Source organism: Liolophura sinensis, chromosome 1 (assembly GCF_032854445.1).
Source record: "Liolophura sinensis isolate JHLJ2023 chromosome 1, CUHK_Ljap_v2, whole genome shotgun sequence".
NCBI lineage: Eukaryota > Metazoa > Mollusca > Polyplacophora > Chitonida > Chitonidae > Liolophura > Liolophura sinensis.
In genome coordinates, this window is record NC_088295.1 from 87,160,805 (window position 1) to 87,173,362 (window position 12,558).

At 41.6% G+C, this 12,558-nt stretch overlaps 1 long non-coding RNA gene across 1 annotated transcript in view; it reads left to right on the forward strand.

Moving 5' to 3' along the window:
- The first annotated feature begins 1,044 nt into the window (after window positions 1–1,044).
- Window positions 1,045–12,558, forward strand: part of LOC135479387 (uncharacterized) — a 41,762-nt gene continuing 30,248 nt past the window's right edge. Inside the window, exon 1 of the long non-coding RNA XR_010445848.1 lies at window positions 1,045–1,441. This is a non-coding gene — a long non-coding RNA (uncharacterized LOC135479387). The remainder of the gene's footprint in view (window positions 1,442–12,558) is intronic.

The window sequence follows — 12,558 nt, forward strand, 5'->3', positions numbered from 1 at the left end:
TCCATTGATGTACACGGGACAAGCTAATTCTTCACCAAAGATTGCCCTCGCCTTTTTAACGGACATGCCATTGCAGTTCCGTCCTTGTCTTGCAAAGGGCACCGAAGGTATGGAGAAGTCGTTTTTCTTAAGGCTCTACCATCAGGCAATGGGGGTCACCCAAGCCAAGTTCCAGTGCTGAATTGAGCAAGTCAAGCCTGATTGCAGCGTAGCTCGCGGCTAAATGTGTAACGGTTGCGTTCGTGAATGAGGGCTGAAGATTGTTAGCGTATCAGTAATTAAGGACTTCTTTCTACCAAGTCGTCAGGGTCAAACATCACAATCTCACTCTTTCATTATTTTTACAAATGCAAAGATCTCACCCACACAATCTCATCATATCTACTTCATTGATATATCCTGACATAAGTGCCTTTGTTTATAATGAGAATTAATTAAGGCTGCCGGTTGACAGGTGTGTTTGTAGGTAAGCACTGACAGGTAAACAGTTCTAACCAGGCTTACCTGTTGTTTGTCTCCTTCCTGTCAGGCTTCTTACATAATGCATGAATAAAGACCATGGTTTCATATCTACCCGCTTACACATTACCACTGCCTGTCGCCATCCCATCAAGTTTTAACAGCATAAATTGTTCTCACGCCCTGTACATCAGTGAATGCCTCCTTGAAACTGGTAACCAAGATATAAACCACCATTCCGGAAAATGTTTTCAAAGACTGGGATAGGTAAGTCTACTTTCGGCCACTCCGCTGTTCCCGACCATGTCGTCGACTACTTTTTCGAAGACTGTCGCACTTAAGTATCGCTATATTATAAGAATCGTAGGATTACAAAAATACCGATGACTTTATTTCCTGCATTAGGCTGACGTATGTTGTGACCCGCGCCGGTGTCCCCACTGGCAGGTCACATGCTCTACGTCTATAAGGCCGCTAAGGCATTCTCGGAATGCTTGAATACCCCCCAACTTGAGGTAAGACATGTGAGGCATGCTAAGAATTCCCCGTTAGGTCACAGGTCTGCTTACAATGGAAATAGCAAAAGACCAAGTCTGGAAGAAAACTTAGATTCACCTGACGGAGGTGCTCGGTAAAGGCGTGGACATGCACCTGGCTAAAACGTTATCGTCTTATTTGAGCCTGGTCGGATAGATTACAAGGAAATATGGCCGATTCCAGAAGCAGCGATGGAAGCAGTGGGTTACAAATTATATGTATGTATACATATATATCTGTGTCAAGCTGACACAGAGTTTGAGGGGGCTGCTAGCTATTGACATGTATCACAGGCCTTTCATACCGGAGCCAAGCTGGCCATATTACCTGACTTATGCGGGACCCTTACCAGAATACCGTTCAACCTATTCGTGGCAACACCGGAGTTAAGAGCACGAGGATGTTACCACTGATAATCACCACTAGATGGCTGCCAATCCACCAGGTAGGCATGTCTATTTTCAAACTTTACAATACTCCACCGTTAGATTTCCACTGCGCATTCAACACCCAATGTCTCGGACTTCAGTTGTAGAAAGTGTGAATCACTCTGCTGAGGCAGCCCGCAGAGACAGTGCGTGGTATGTGATTTGACGACACCGTGTGGCCGTATATTAACGCTTCTTCATAACTTGGATTCGTTTGACATGAATGTTTGTCAAACTTTTTTTTACACGAATTTCGGCACGCCGTTCTGCGACAGCCTCTAACAGTGAAAATCTGTGTGATTGGGCTCACAGATATAACAATGTACATCTGTTTCGAAACGTAAGCCAACGAGATTTAGTATTAAAATTTATTAATTTTAAATTTTGTTCAATCGCGTTTTAGGGAGTTAGCTTTGTCCAGCGACCTTACCTCTTGTTAGTTATTACCGTTTGACTTTAACACATAAATGTTAGTATCAATTACTTCAGGTAAACTGTAATAAAAATACTTTTATTATTTATTTAAACAAGGTCGGCAAAACTTAAATCTGATGACCTTTTCTCAGATTGTACAACTTGACCCGTTCAGTACAAAGCCCTAGGTTATCCTATTAGCTGACCTACTTAAATCCAAATATTCCGATTGGCTATGCCGAATCACGTACTGTATCTGTGTTTTCTGTTTTTGGTGAACTCATGGTGTGTGTTAGTACATGAGAACAGCCCTGAAATGTCAACAATCACCGAACCACAAACATCTTGTTTACCAGCACGCATTAATTCAAGTTCGCTGGGCTACGTTTTACCATTTCATCAACCTTTGAAGTACCAACCATAGGCGGCCTGATGGCTTCGTCACATCGGGAACTTAATGCACAGATCTTGTAACACGTTTATATATTTACACGTCTATATTCTGAAAGAGATGCTGGAAATACATAAATACACTGATTCCTGAGTCTAACGTTGATGTTAAAATATAAGTAGGCACACTTTTCCCTGAGGTCATCTAGTTCTCTAAGGTTACGAACACTCAGATGAACAAAGTGTATTGGTTCGGAAGGCTAACAGATACTGACATGGGTAGGGCAGATTTGTACAGTGGGGTAACAGACACTGACATGGGTAGGGCACATTTGTGCAGTGGGGTAACAGACACTGACATGGGTAGGGCACATTTGTGCAGTGGAATAACAGACACTGACATGGAAAGGGCACATTTGTACAGTGGGATAACAGATACTGACATGGGTATGGCAGATTTGTACAGTGGGATAACAGACACTGACATGGGTAGGGCACATTTGTGCAGTGGGGTAACAGACACTGACATGGGTAGGGCACATTTGTACAGTGGGATAACAGACACTGACATGGGTAGGGCAGATTTGTACAGTGAGATAACAGACACTGACATGGGTAGGGCACATTTGTGCAGTGGGGTAACAGACACTGACATGGAAAGGGCACATTTGTACAGTGGGATAATAGACACTGACATGGGTAGGGCACATTTGTGCAGTGGAATAACAGACACTGACATGGAAAGGGCACATTTGTGCAGTGGAATAACAGACACTGACATGGAAATGGCAGATTTGTACAGTGGGATAACAGACACTGACATGGGTAGGGCACATTTGTGCAGTGGGGTAACAGACACTGACATGGAAAGGGCACATTTGTGCAGTGGGGTAACAGACACTGACATGGGTAGGGCACATTTGTGCAGTGGAATAACAGACACTGACATGGAAAGGGCACATTTGTACAGTGGGATAACAGACACTGATATGGAAAGGGCACATTTGTGCAGTGGGGTAACAGACACTGACATGGGTAGGGCACATTTGTGCAGTGGGGTAACAGACACTGACATGGGTAGGGCACATTTGTGCAGTGGAATAACGGAAAGGGCAGATTTGTACAGTGGGATAACAGACACTGACATGGAAAGGGCAGATTTGTGCAGTGGAATAACAGACACTGACATGGAAAGGGCACATTTGTACAGTGGGATAACAGACACTGACATGGGTAGGGCACATTTGTGCAGTGGGGTAACAGACACTGACATGGGTAGGGCACATTTGTGCAGTGGGATAAGAGACACTGACATGGGTAGGGCACATTTGTAGAGTGGGGTAACAGACACTGACATGGGTAAGGGACATTTGTACAATGGGATAACAGATACTGACATGGGTAGGGCAGATTTGTACAGTGGGATAACAGACACTTACATGGGTAAAGCACATTTGTACAATCGGATAACAGATACTGACATGGGTAAGGCACATTTGTAGAGTGGGGTAACAGACACTGGCATGGGTAAGGGACATTTGTACAGTGGGATAACACACACTGACATGGGTAGGGCACATTTGTACAGTGAGATAACAGACACTGACATGAGTAGGGCACATTTGTGCAGTGGGATAACACACACTGACATGGGTAGGGCACATTAGTGCAGTGGGATAACAGACACTGACATGGGCAGGACACATTTGTGCAGTGGGGTAACAGACATTGACATGGGTAAGGGATAAGAGACACTGACATGGGTGAGGGACATTTGTACAGTGGGATAACAGACACTGACATGGGTAAAGGACATTTGTACAGTGGGGTAACAGACATTGACATGGGTAAGGGACATTTGTACAGTGGGATAACAGACACTGATATGGGTAAGGGACATTTGTACAGTGAGATAACAGACACTGACATGGGTAAGGGACATTTGTAGAGTGGGATAACAGACACTGACATGGGTAGGGCACATTTGTGCGGTGGGATAACAGACACTGACATGGGTAAAGGACATTTGTACAGTGGGGTAACAGACATTGACATGGGTAAGGGACATTTGTACAGTGGGATAACAGACACTGACATGGGTAAGAGACATTCGCACAGTGGGATAACAGACACTGACATGGGTAAGGGACATTCGCACAGTGGGATAACAGACACTGACATGGGTAAGGGACATTTGTACAGTGGGATAACAGACATTGACATGGGTGAGGCACATTTGTACAGTGGGATAACAGACACTGACATGGGTAAGGGACATTTGTACAGTGGGATAACAGACACTGACATGGGTAAGGGACATTCGCACAGTGGGATAACAGACACTGACATGGGTAAGGCATATTCGTACAGTGGGATAATAGACACTGACATGGGAAAGACATATTTGTACAGTATGCGTGTAGGCAATAACATGGATGAATGATATTCACAGAATAGTCTAACAGAAACTTCTCACCAACGCGGTCGCTGTGAGTTCAAGTCCAGCTCATGCTGACTTCCTCTCCGGCCGTACGTGGGAAGTTCTGTCAGCAACCTGCGGTGGTCGTAGGTTTTTCCCGGGCTCTGCCCGGTTTCCTCCAACCATAATGCTGGTCGCCGTAGTATAAGTGAAATATTCTTGAGTACGGCGTAAAACACCAATCAAATAAATAAATAACAGAAACTAATATGATAATTACTGGTACGTTTGGGTAGCAGACACTTATATGCTAAAGGACACCCTTACAGTTGCACAATGATACTCGTAGCTTAACTTATAGGGAAAGGGACACTCATAAAAACACTTTATATATATATTGATATGAAGAAGTAATTCAAATTCAGAAGCTCATAAATAATCATATGGTTAACAATAAGAATGTTCATTGATTGGCTTAAAAATACTCATATGAATAAGTGTGAACGGTACTCACTGAAAAGCTGATGTGGATAAGGGGAAAGACTACTCAGAGAGAACCTTTCAGACATTAATGGGGGTAGGGGTAAGGGATACTCACAGAGAATCTTTTAGACATTGATTTAGATGAGGGTAAGGGATACTCACAGGGAATCTTTTAGACATTGATGTGAATGAAGGTAAGGGATACTTACGGAGAACCTTTCAGACATTAATGGGGGTAAGGGTAAGGGATACTCACAGAGAATCTTTTAGACATTGATGTAGATGAGGGTAAGGGATACTCACAGAGAATCTTTTAGACATTGATGTGGATGAAGGTAAGGGATACTCACGGGGAATCTTTTAAACATTGGTGTGGATAAGGGTAAGGGATACTCACGGAGAACCTTTTAGACATTGATGTGGATGAAGGTAAGGGATACTCACAGAGAATCTTTTAGACATTGATGTGGATAAGGGTAAGGGATACTCACAGGGAATTTTTTAGACATTGATGTGGATGAAGGTAAGGGATACTCACGGGGAATCTTTTAGACATTGATGTGGATGAAGGTAAGGGATACTCACAGGGAATTTTTTAGACATTGATGTGGATAAGGGTAAGGGATACTCACAGGGAATTTTTTAGACATTGATGTGGATGAAGGTAAGGGATACTCACAGGGAATCTTTTAGACATTGATGTGGATGAAGGTAAGGGATACTCACGGGGAATCTTTTAGACATTGATGTGGATGAAGGTAAGGGATACTCACAGGGAATTTTTTAGACATTGATGTGGATAAGGGTAAGGGATACTCACAGAAAACCTCCTAAATATTGATGTGGATAACGGTAAAGGATACTCATTGAGAACCTCTTAGATTCTGGTGTGGATAAAGGTAACGGATAATCATAGAGAGCATCTTAGACACTTATGTGGATCATGGTAAAGTATTTTCAAAGAAAACGTTTTAGATGCTGATGTGAATAAGGCATGGTCATGGAGAACTTCTTGGATAAAGGTAACTGATATTCATAGATAACCTCTTAAATATTGATGTGGGTTAGGATGAGGGAAAATCATAGAGAACATCTTAGAGACTGATGTGAACAACGGTAAGGGATGCTCATAGAGAACTTCTGAGATTCTCATATGGATAAAGGTAAAGGATACTCATAGAGAACCTCCTAGATACTCATGTGGATTAAAGTAACGGATACTCATTGAAAACCTCGTGGATACTGACGTAATTAAGGGTAGGGGATACTCATTGTGAACCTATCAGATATTGACGTGAATAAAGGTAAGGGCGACTCATAGAGAACTTGTTAGATACTGATGTGGATTAAGGTAAAGGATACTCATAGAGAACCTCGTAGATATTGATGTGAATAAGGGTAACAGATACTCAGATATCTCACGTATCCATGATAAGGCTGAGGGTGTCACAAATTACTCGTACTATTGTCAGCGTTAGTAATGACAGGGACAGAGGAAGCGAAGACGAAGTGAACGATGACTCAATCCTTTTTTCATCTAACAGTCTTATTGTGGGCATACGTATAGCATATCCACATTGATTAAAATTCTACTCATCTTTCCCTGACGCTGTTATTAATCGTTATCATCATGTAGGTATTTCTTCATTACATTCGTTAATTAAATGAATCTAGATATGACGAAATTAAAAGAGAAAAAGAGAGAAATGTTTTTGACTGTGTAAATTATATTTATCTTTAATCAGCAATGTATATGAAGCTATTAGAGTAGGTCGTTCACGTTTTCAGGAGTTAATTAGCCTGGTGTAGAACTGTGTGTTGACGTCGTGTGTTCGTGTATCTGCCGATGCTATCTAACAGTGGTGTAACGTGGGTCAGGTGAGATTAACATCTGATCAGTCCGATCCTTCAGTTCCTTACCTATTTCCCCATACCTTGTGTCACAGTCTCTACAGACCTAGTGTTAGTATCAATACCCATATATATATGCCCGCTTACAATTATAATACAACCTGAATATTTTTTAACGTTTGACTATAACCGCATAGAGTTATTAGAATGTCAGTTCGCATTACTGGCAGCGCGTAAAAACAGTTAGACTTTGAGCTGTCAGCCCATGCGAGTGACAGAGAGAGGTATTCGGGGTCAGCAGGTGCGAGTTCTTTGCTATGTCGTAGACCTGCGTCTACCCGTTCTCGGCGATGTGCACACGAGTTACCAACGCCCAATAGTGAAGGCATATTATCTAATGTGGTCGTGCATACTGTTTATGCTTACAAATGTATACGATGGCGAGTTCCCCGCAACACTGACGATACTGGTGGAATTTGTGCTTTCACGGTCAGCAGGTACAGTGTCAGTCCAGAAGGTTGAGGAGGTACTAACCGTTCACTGTGCACTCATAGAAAGGCCGAAATAGTTAGAATAGCTGGCTGTGTTCAGGCTGTGAAGTCACCGAGTTCACCGGTCGCGGAAATCACGGATGGAGACTATTTTGTCCGATGCTTTTTATACTAATGATGTGACTGTTTTGCCCAAGGTTAAATATTGGTCATTGATCAGCTGGCCGCGTAATTAGGTTCCCAGAAAGCTGCTTCATCATAGTGACATCTAGGTAGAAGAGCATTGACACCTCCTAGCAGATACACTACGTGAAACAACTCGCTTATCTCATAGATTAACGTCAGTTGTGTACATACTATCGTCATTTCCTCATTCTCCCAGATCTATAACTTTAGGGGGTAGCCACAACCTAATGGTTAGCGTGCTTATGCAGCAAAATAACTCTGGAGCCTCTCACCATTGTGATGGCTGTGAGTTCAAGTCCGGCTAATGCTGGCTCCCTTTCCCGTCTTACGTAAGAAGGCCCACAGCAACCGGCGGGTAGTCAAGGAATTCCCCGTTGCCTACCTGGTTTCCTTCTACCATAATGATGACCACCCTCCAATAAGTGAAATATTCTTCAGTACGGTGTAAAACTCCCATCAAATAAATAAATAATCTATAGGCTAACTTTGGTTAATGTATCTTATTAAAATTAAGAACTTAAATGAGAAAAAAAAGCCCTGAAAAGTACATAAGTACACGAGCAAGAGTGCGAAAGTCCTTCCACTTTGACCAATACCTGAGGTGGCATACCATAACTGCCGCTGGTTAAGGAAGCGACGTAACTGCCACAGGTTTGTGGCGTGTGTACATGCATTACGAATTACAAATGAATTACTCAAAGAGGCTGTATACCTCAGATTTTTGGTAAAAGACTCCCATAGTCTCTAATCAAACTTCCTCAATTTACCAAAAATAGTTATTCAGACTCGTGTCTATAATTTTTATAGTGCTAAAATGATACTAAAATTGGGCAAATTAATAAAACAACCCGTATAGTAAACTTAACGAACTTTATTATCGATTTTGAACGATAAGACGTGCACAGACGAGGCTGATATTTTGTGAAAGATAATGTTTTGTAGTCCAATTTGAAATAATAGCAAAACCTTTATTGGATTTGTGCTGATGGATTTCTTGCCAAAGGTCTCCGGTATAGTCTCCAGTAGGGTCTATGCCAATGCGGAACGCTTGATTGCTATTTATGTAGCAAATCGTTGGTTAAGTCGCCTTCTGTTTATTCTAGCTATAAAACGGTGATCAGGTATATGGATGGAAAGTCTGTCACGACGCCAGGTAACGGCCATAATAGTGAAAGATTCGAACGCTCGACCTCATTAGTTAATAGACTCCAGCGACTAGGGTTTTTGTACACTGTTAGTACGTGACTGTGTCTCTGTGCCACACGACAGCCGGCACGTTTTGATAGCAGTAGAATTACGTCATCGAGGCCGTGCACGTGAGTAATCCTTACATGTATTTTCAGACAGCAAAACTATTACACAGCCCTGTCAATAACTGCCTGATACGCGAGTTAAAAATAAACTTGCATAGTACAATAACCTTACATTCAGTGCTTCTGGAAAGTTATAAAATCGACCTGAGTCGATTCCGTCTATGACAAGTGAGTGTAAGGTGCATGTTGACATTCGCTGGGTTACAATGAGCTGAGGGCAGCGTCAAGCGGGCGAAGTTGATGACTAACGAAGGACAGCCCCTGGTAACCAGCGCGACAAACCGTTGACACACAGTCTACCCAACACCACAGCCAGCGAGAGAACCCCACCCTACAAAGCGATGATGCCAGTAACATCTGCATGATGTATTAGTTTGGGTAAAGCCTGTGGATGAAGCAGATTCATGTGGTGAACGAAGCTCTAACATCACATTACTCATGCAACAAACGCTACATCCGCTCTATAAACATTTATCTTTTCAGATTGATATTCTACTGCGCAACCTTCCTCCTCGCTCTCACCTATGATTTCTTACCCTTTTGGCAGAACTCTTTCTCATTATAATAGAGTATCACTGTTCTGCGTGTCGTTTTCCTGTAATTTACTGGGATAAACGTTAAACAACAGAAGTGTCGTAGCACGGGGTATTTAAGGGAGGAGGGGGGTTAACTTATTGGAGCCAAATAACAACTGTCTGGAATTCAATGTGCCTTCTGATGTACATCAATGAAATATTGTAGCGTCTAACAGATCATAGTGACTATGGATGAGGCCAATTCCAAATAAAGATTGCGCAATATTGTAATTTATGAGCATGGAATGGGGAGATGAGTCAGATGCTAGACAACGTGATGACCTAATACAATGGCATCGATGACGATCGGCTTGTTTCCAGGCTGTGCATCGGCCCAGTCTGTGTCTGAGAGCTGAAAACCAAGAAACAGATGGATCCGAAACACTGTCTCTTTGACAGACTTTCCCCACAGCATTTCACTCGCCCCTCCTATCAACTAATTTTCTGCTGTTTTTTTTAAGCCCATATTGCCATTTTGCAATCCGAAAAGGTCGGATTAGGATTATACTATATCATACATAGATGTCAATTTCTTTGGCTTTACTGGTTGAAGATTTCAGTGAAATAAAGCATCAGATTTTACAACTTAACGGAATGAAGTAATGTAATATCAGGGGCCAATTTTGTTCAAATTTGTCAGACTCGTTAACATTTTATACGAGTCTTTACCCTAACAGAAAACTAGTGGGACATCACTCAAGAGTGAATATCTAGCTTAATTTCCAATGGTCTTTGGAACAACTGGGACCAGATCCTTTGGTTAAAGGACATAAGGCATTTTCGTGTGAGGATAGGAATGGCATAAAACAAACAACTGGTTATATACAGAGGGATGCAAGAATAAACTTGATCCACAGTTGTAGGGAGGTCCCTAGTGTATGAAAGAAAGGGGTCCCTAGTGTATGAAAGATAGGGGTCCCTGGTGTATGAAAGATAGAGGTCTCTAGTGTATGAAAGATAGGGGTCTCTAGTGTATGAAAGATAGGGGTCTCCAGTGTATGAAAGATAGGGTCTCTAGTGTATGAAAGATAGGGGTCCCTAGTGTATGAAAGATAAGGGTCTCTAGTGTATGAAGATAGGGGTCCCGAGTGTATGAAAGATAGGGGTCTCTAGTGTATGAAAGATAGGGGTCTCTAGTGTATGAAGATAGGGGTATCTAGTTTGTGAAAGATGGAGGTCTTTAGTTTATGAAAGATGTACGTACGCCGTTCGTACTATTAAAAGGATAATGATTTCATTCATTTGCCTAGAACATTCTTTACGTCCAACATCACTGAAAACTGATGACTGCTTGTCTTTACATAAACGCGTCTTAAATTCATATTTTATGTACTTTCTTAGTGCCTTGTTGGTTTTGTTTGACGGCTGATATACGGACATCTGTTTTGATTCTTCTTTGTGATCCTCATGGAAGCTGAATAGGCATTCATCTTTATTACATCGTTAGGATGCTTTTGTGAACAGTCACTATCAAAGTGTGACAAGGACGCCTGCATTTTTACGCGAACTGCTTGACTCTATCCTCATTGTTTGTGTTACATACTCTCTCAGTTATTTGTTGATTTATGCTGAACTCTGCTTGAGAATTGGCATTCCGATTCCTGGCCTGTCACGTCCAGTATGGTTGAGGAGTTTTTATACGAGTGCCTATAGCCTAGTTTATTATTAGAGGTGTACACCCAAGTCTCCACTTTATGAGGTGCCAAAGTATGCCTGTTCTTTATGAATGGTCTTATAAAGGCTCTAGGTTATGAATGGTCAAGCTTTTGTCCTGAAAAAAACCCGGTGTAAATAAGATAACAAGAAGAAAACAATAAGAGGTTACTATTTACATTGACTGACTTAGATTTGTTGAATTGTTACAGACCAGGTTAGTGTGATAAATTTCAACCTCACAAACAGACATACCGGGTCACCGAGATATACAGATGAGGTGACCAGCCAGATACCTGTGACTACGGTAGACCTACATACAGTCACGTACAGTTATACGGGTACATATTCACGTTTAAATACTTCAATCCTTTCTTGGATTGTGTTTTCATTAAGGCCGTAATGAACTATCAAATTCTAGCTTAGGACCCCATATGAAAGCCTTCAGGTTCAGAGATTCCACAAGAAGCACTGTTTTTCTTTTTTGTTTGTTTGTTTTTTTTTTGACCTAGTACTTTTCCATTCAGCCATCCTCTGGCAGACCCATTTGATTGTTCTCCTTGACACCATTCACATCCGGAACGCTTGCTGTAACCCCTTTTTGGGAAATTCCGGGGTAGCTTTGTTATACACCGGTTGACAGGTTGTATAAAATATTCTAAATGTAACGTCTTGATCACAATCAGAGATTTATAACGGATACTGTAACCAAGTCATCGGATTGTTTTACCAACCGATGCACTGGATTGGATTTGACCGCACAATTTCAAGCGACAATTCCGGTAATTTTACATAGGAGCGCGAAAATGAATAGGATTTTTTGAAAGTGTACAGCTGACATCCTTTGTCATCTTGTTGGTGCTCTGTTGACGTCACATTAGAGATATACTGGTATTTCCACAATGTTTTTAATTTTATGGGCATAATGGACTGATTTTTTTCTTTTACACTCGATTTTTTTACGTAAATGCTTCACTCATTATACTGGTATGCATTTGGCCTGACGTTCGACAACGATTTGAGAAAAATGGTGATGAACGTTTGTGATCAACGTTCCAAATTCACAATTCCCAAACCCGACATCATATTTCTACCTGTGTCAACCCTTCTCTTTGTCGCACTTTGTAAACGCCTAATGATTTTGTATCCAGTTTAATTTAGCATTTTCATTTCGGTCCTAAATTACCAGCCACTATTGGAATGAAAGGGTTTGTAGGTTTTTTGTGTTTTCTGGGAAAATACAATAAATTTGAATCGATAAATGAAATAAATGAAATCCTCGACAGTGCACGTGTCAAACATCTAGTGTTAATCTCGTTAAAGTCTACGCATAGGATTTAATAACTCCTCCAGATTAAG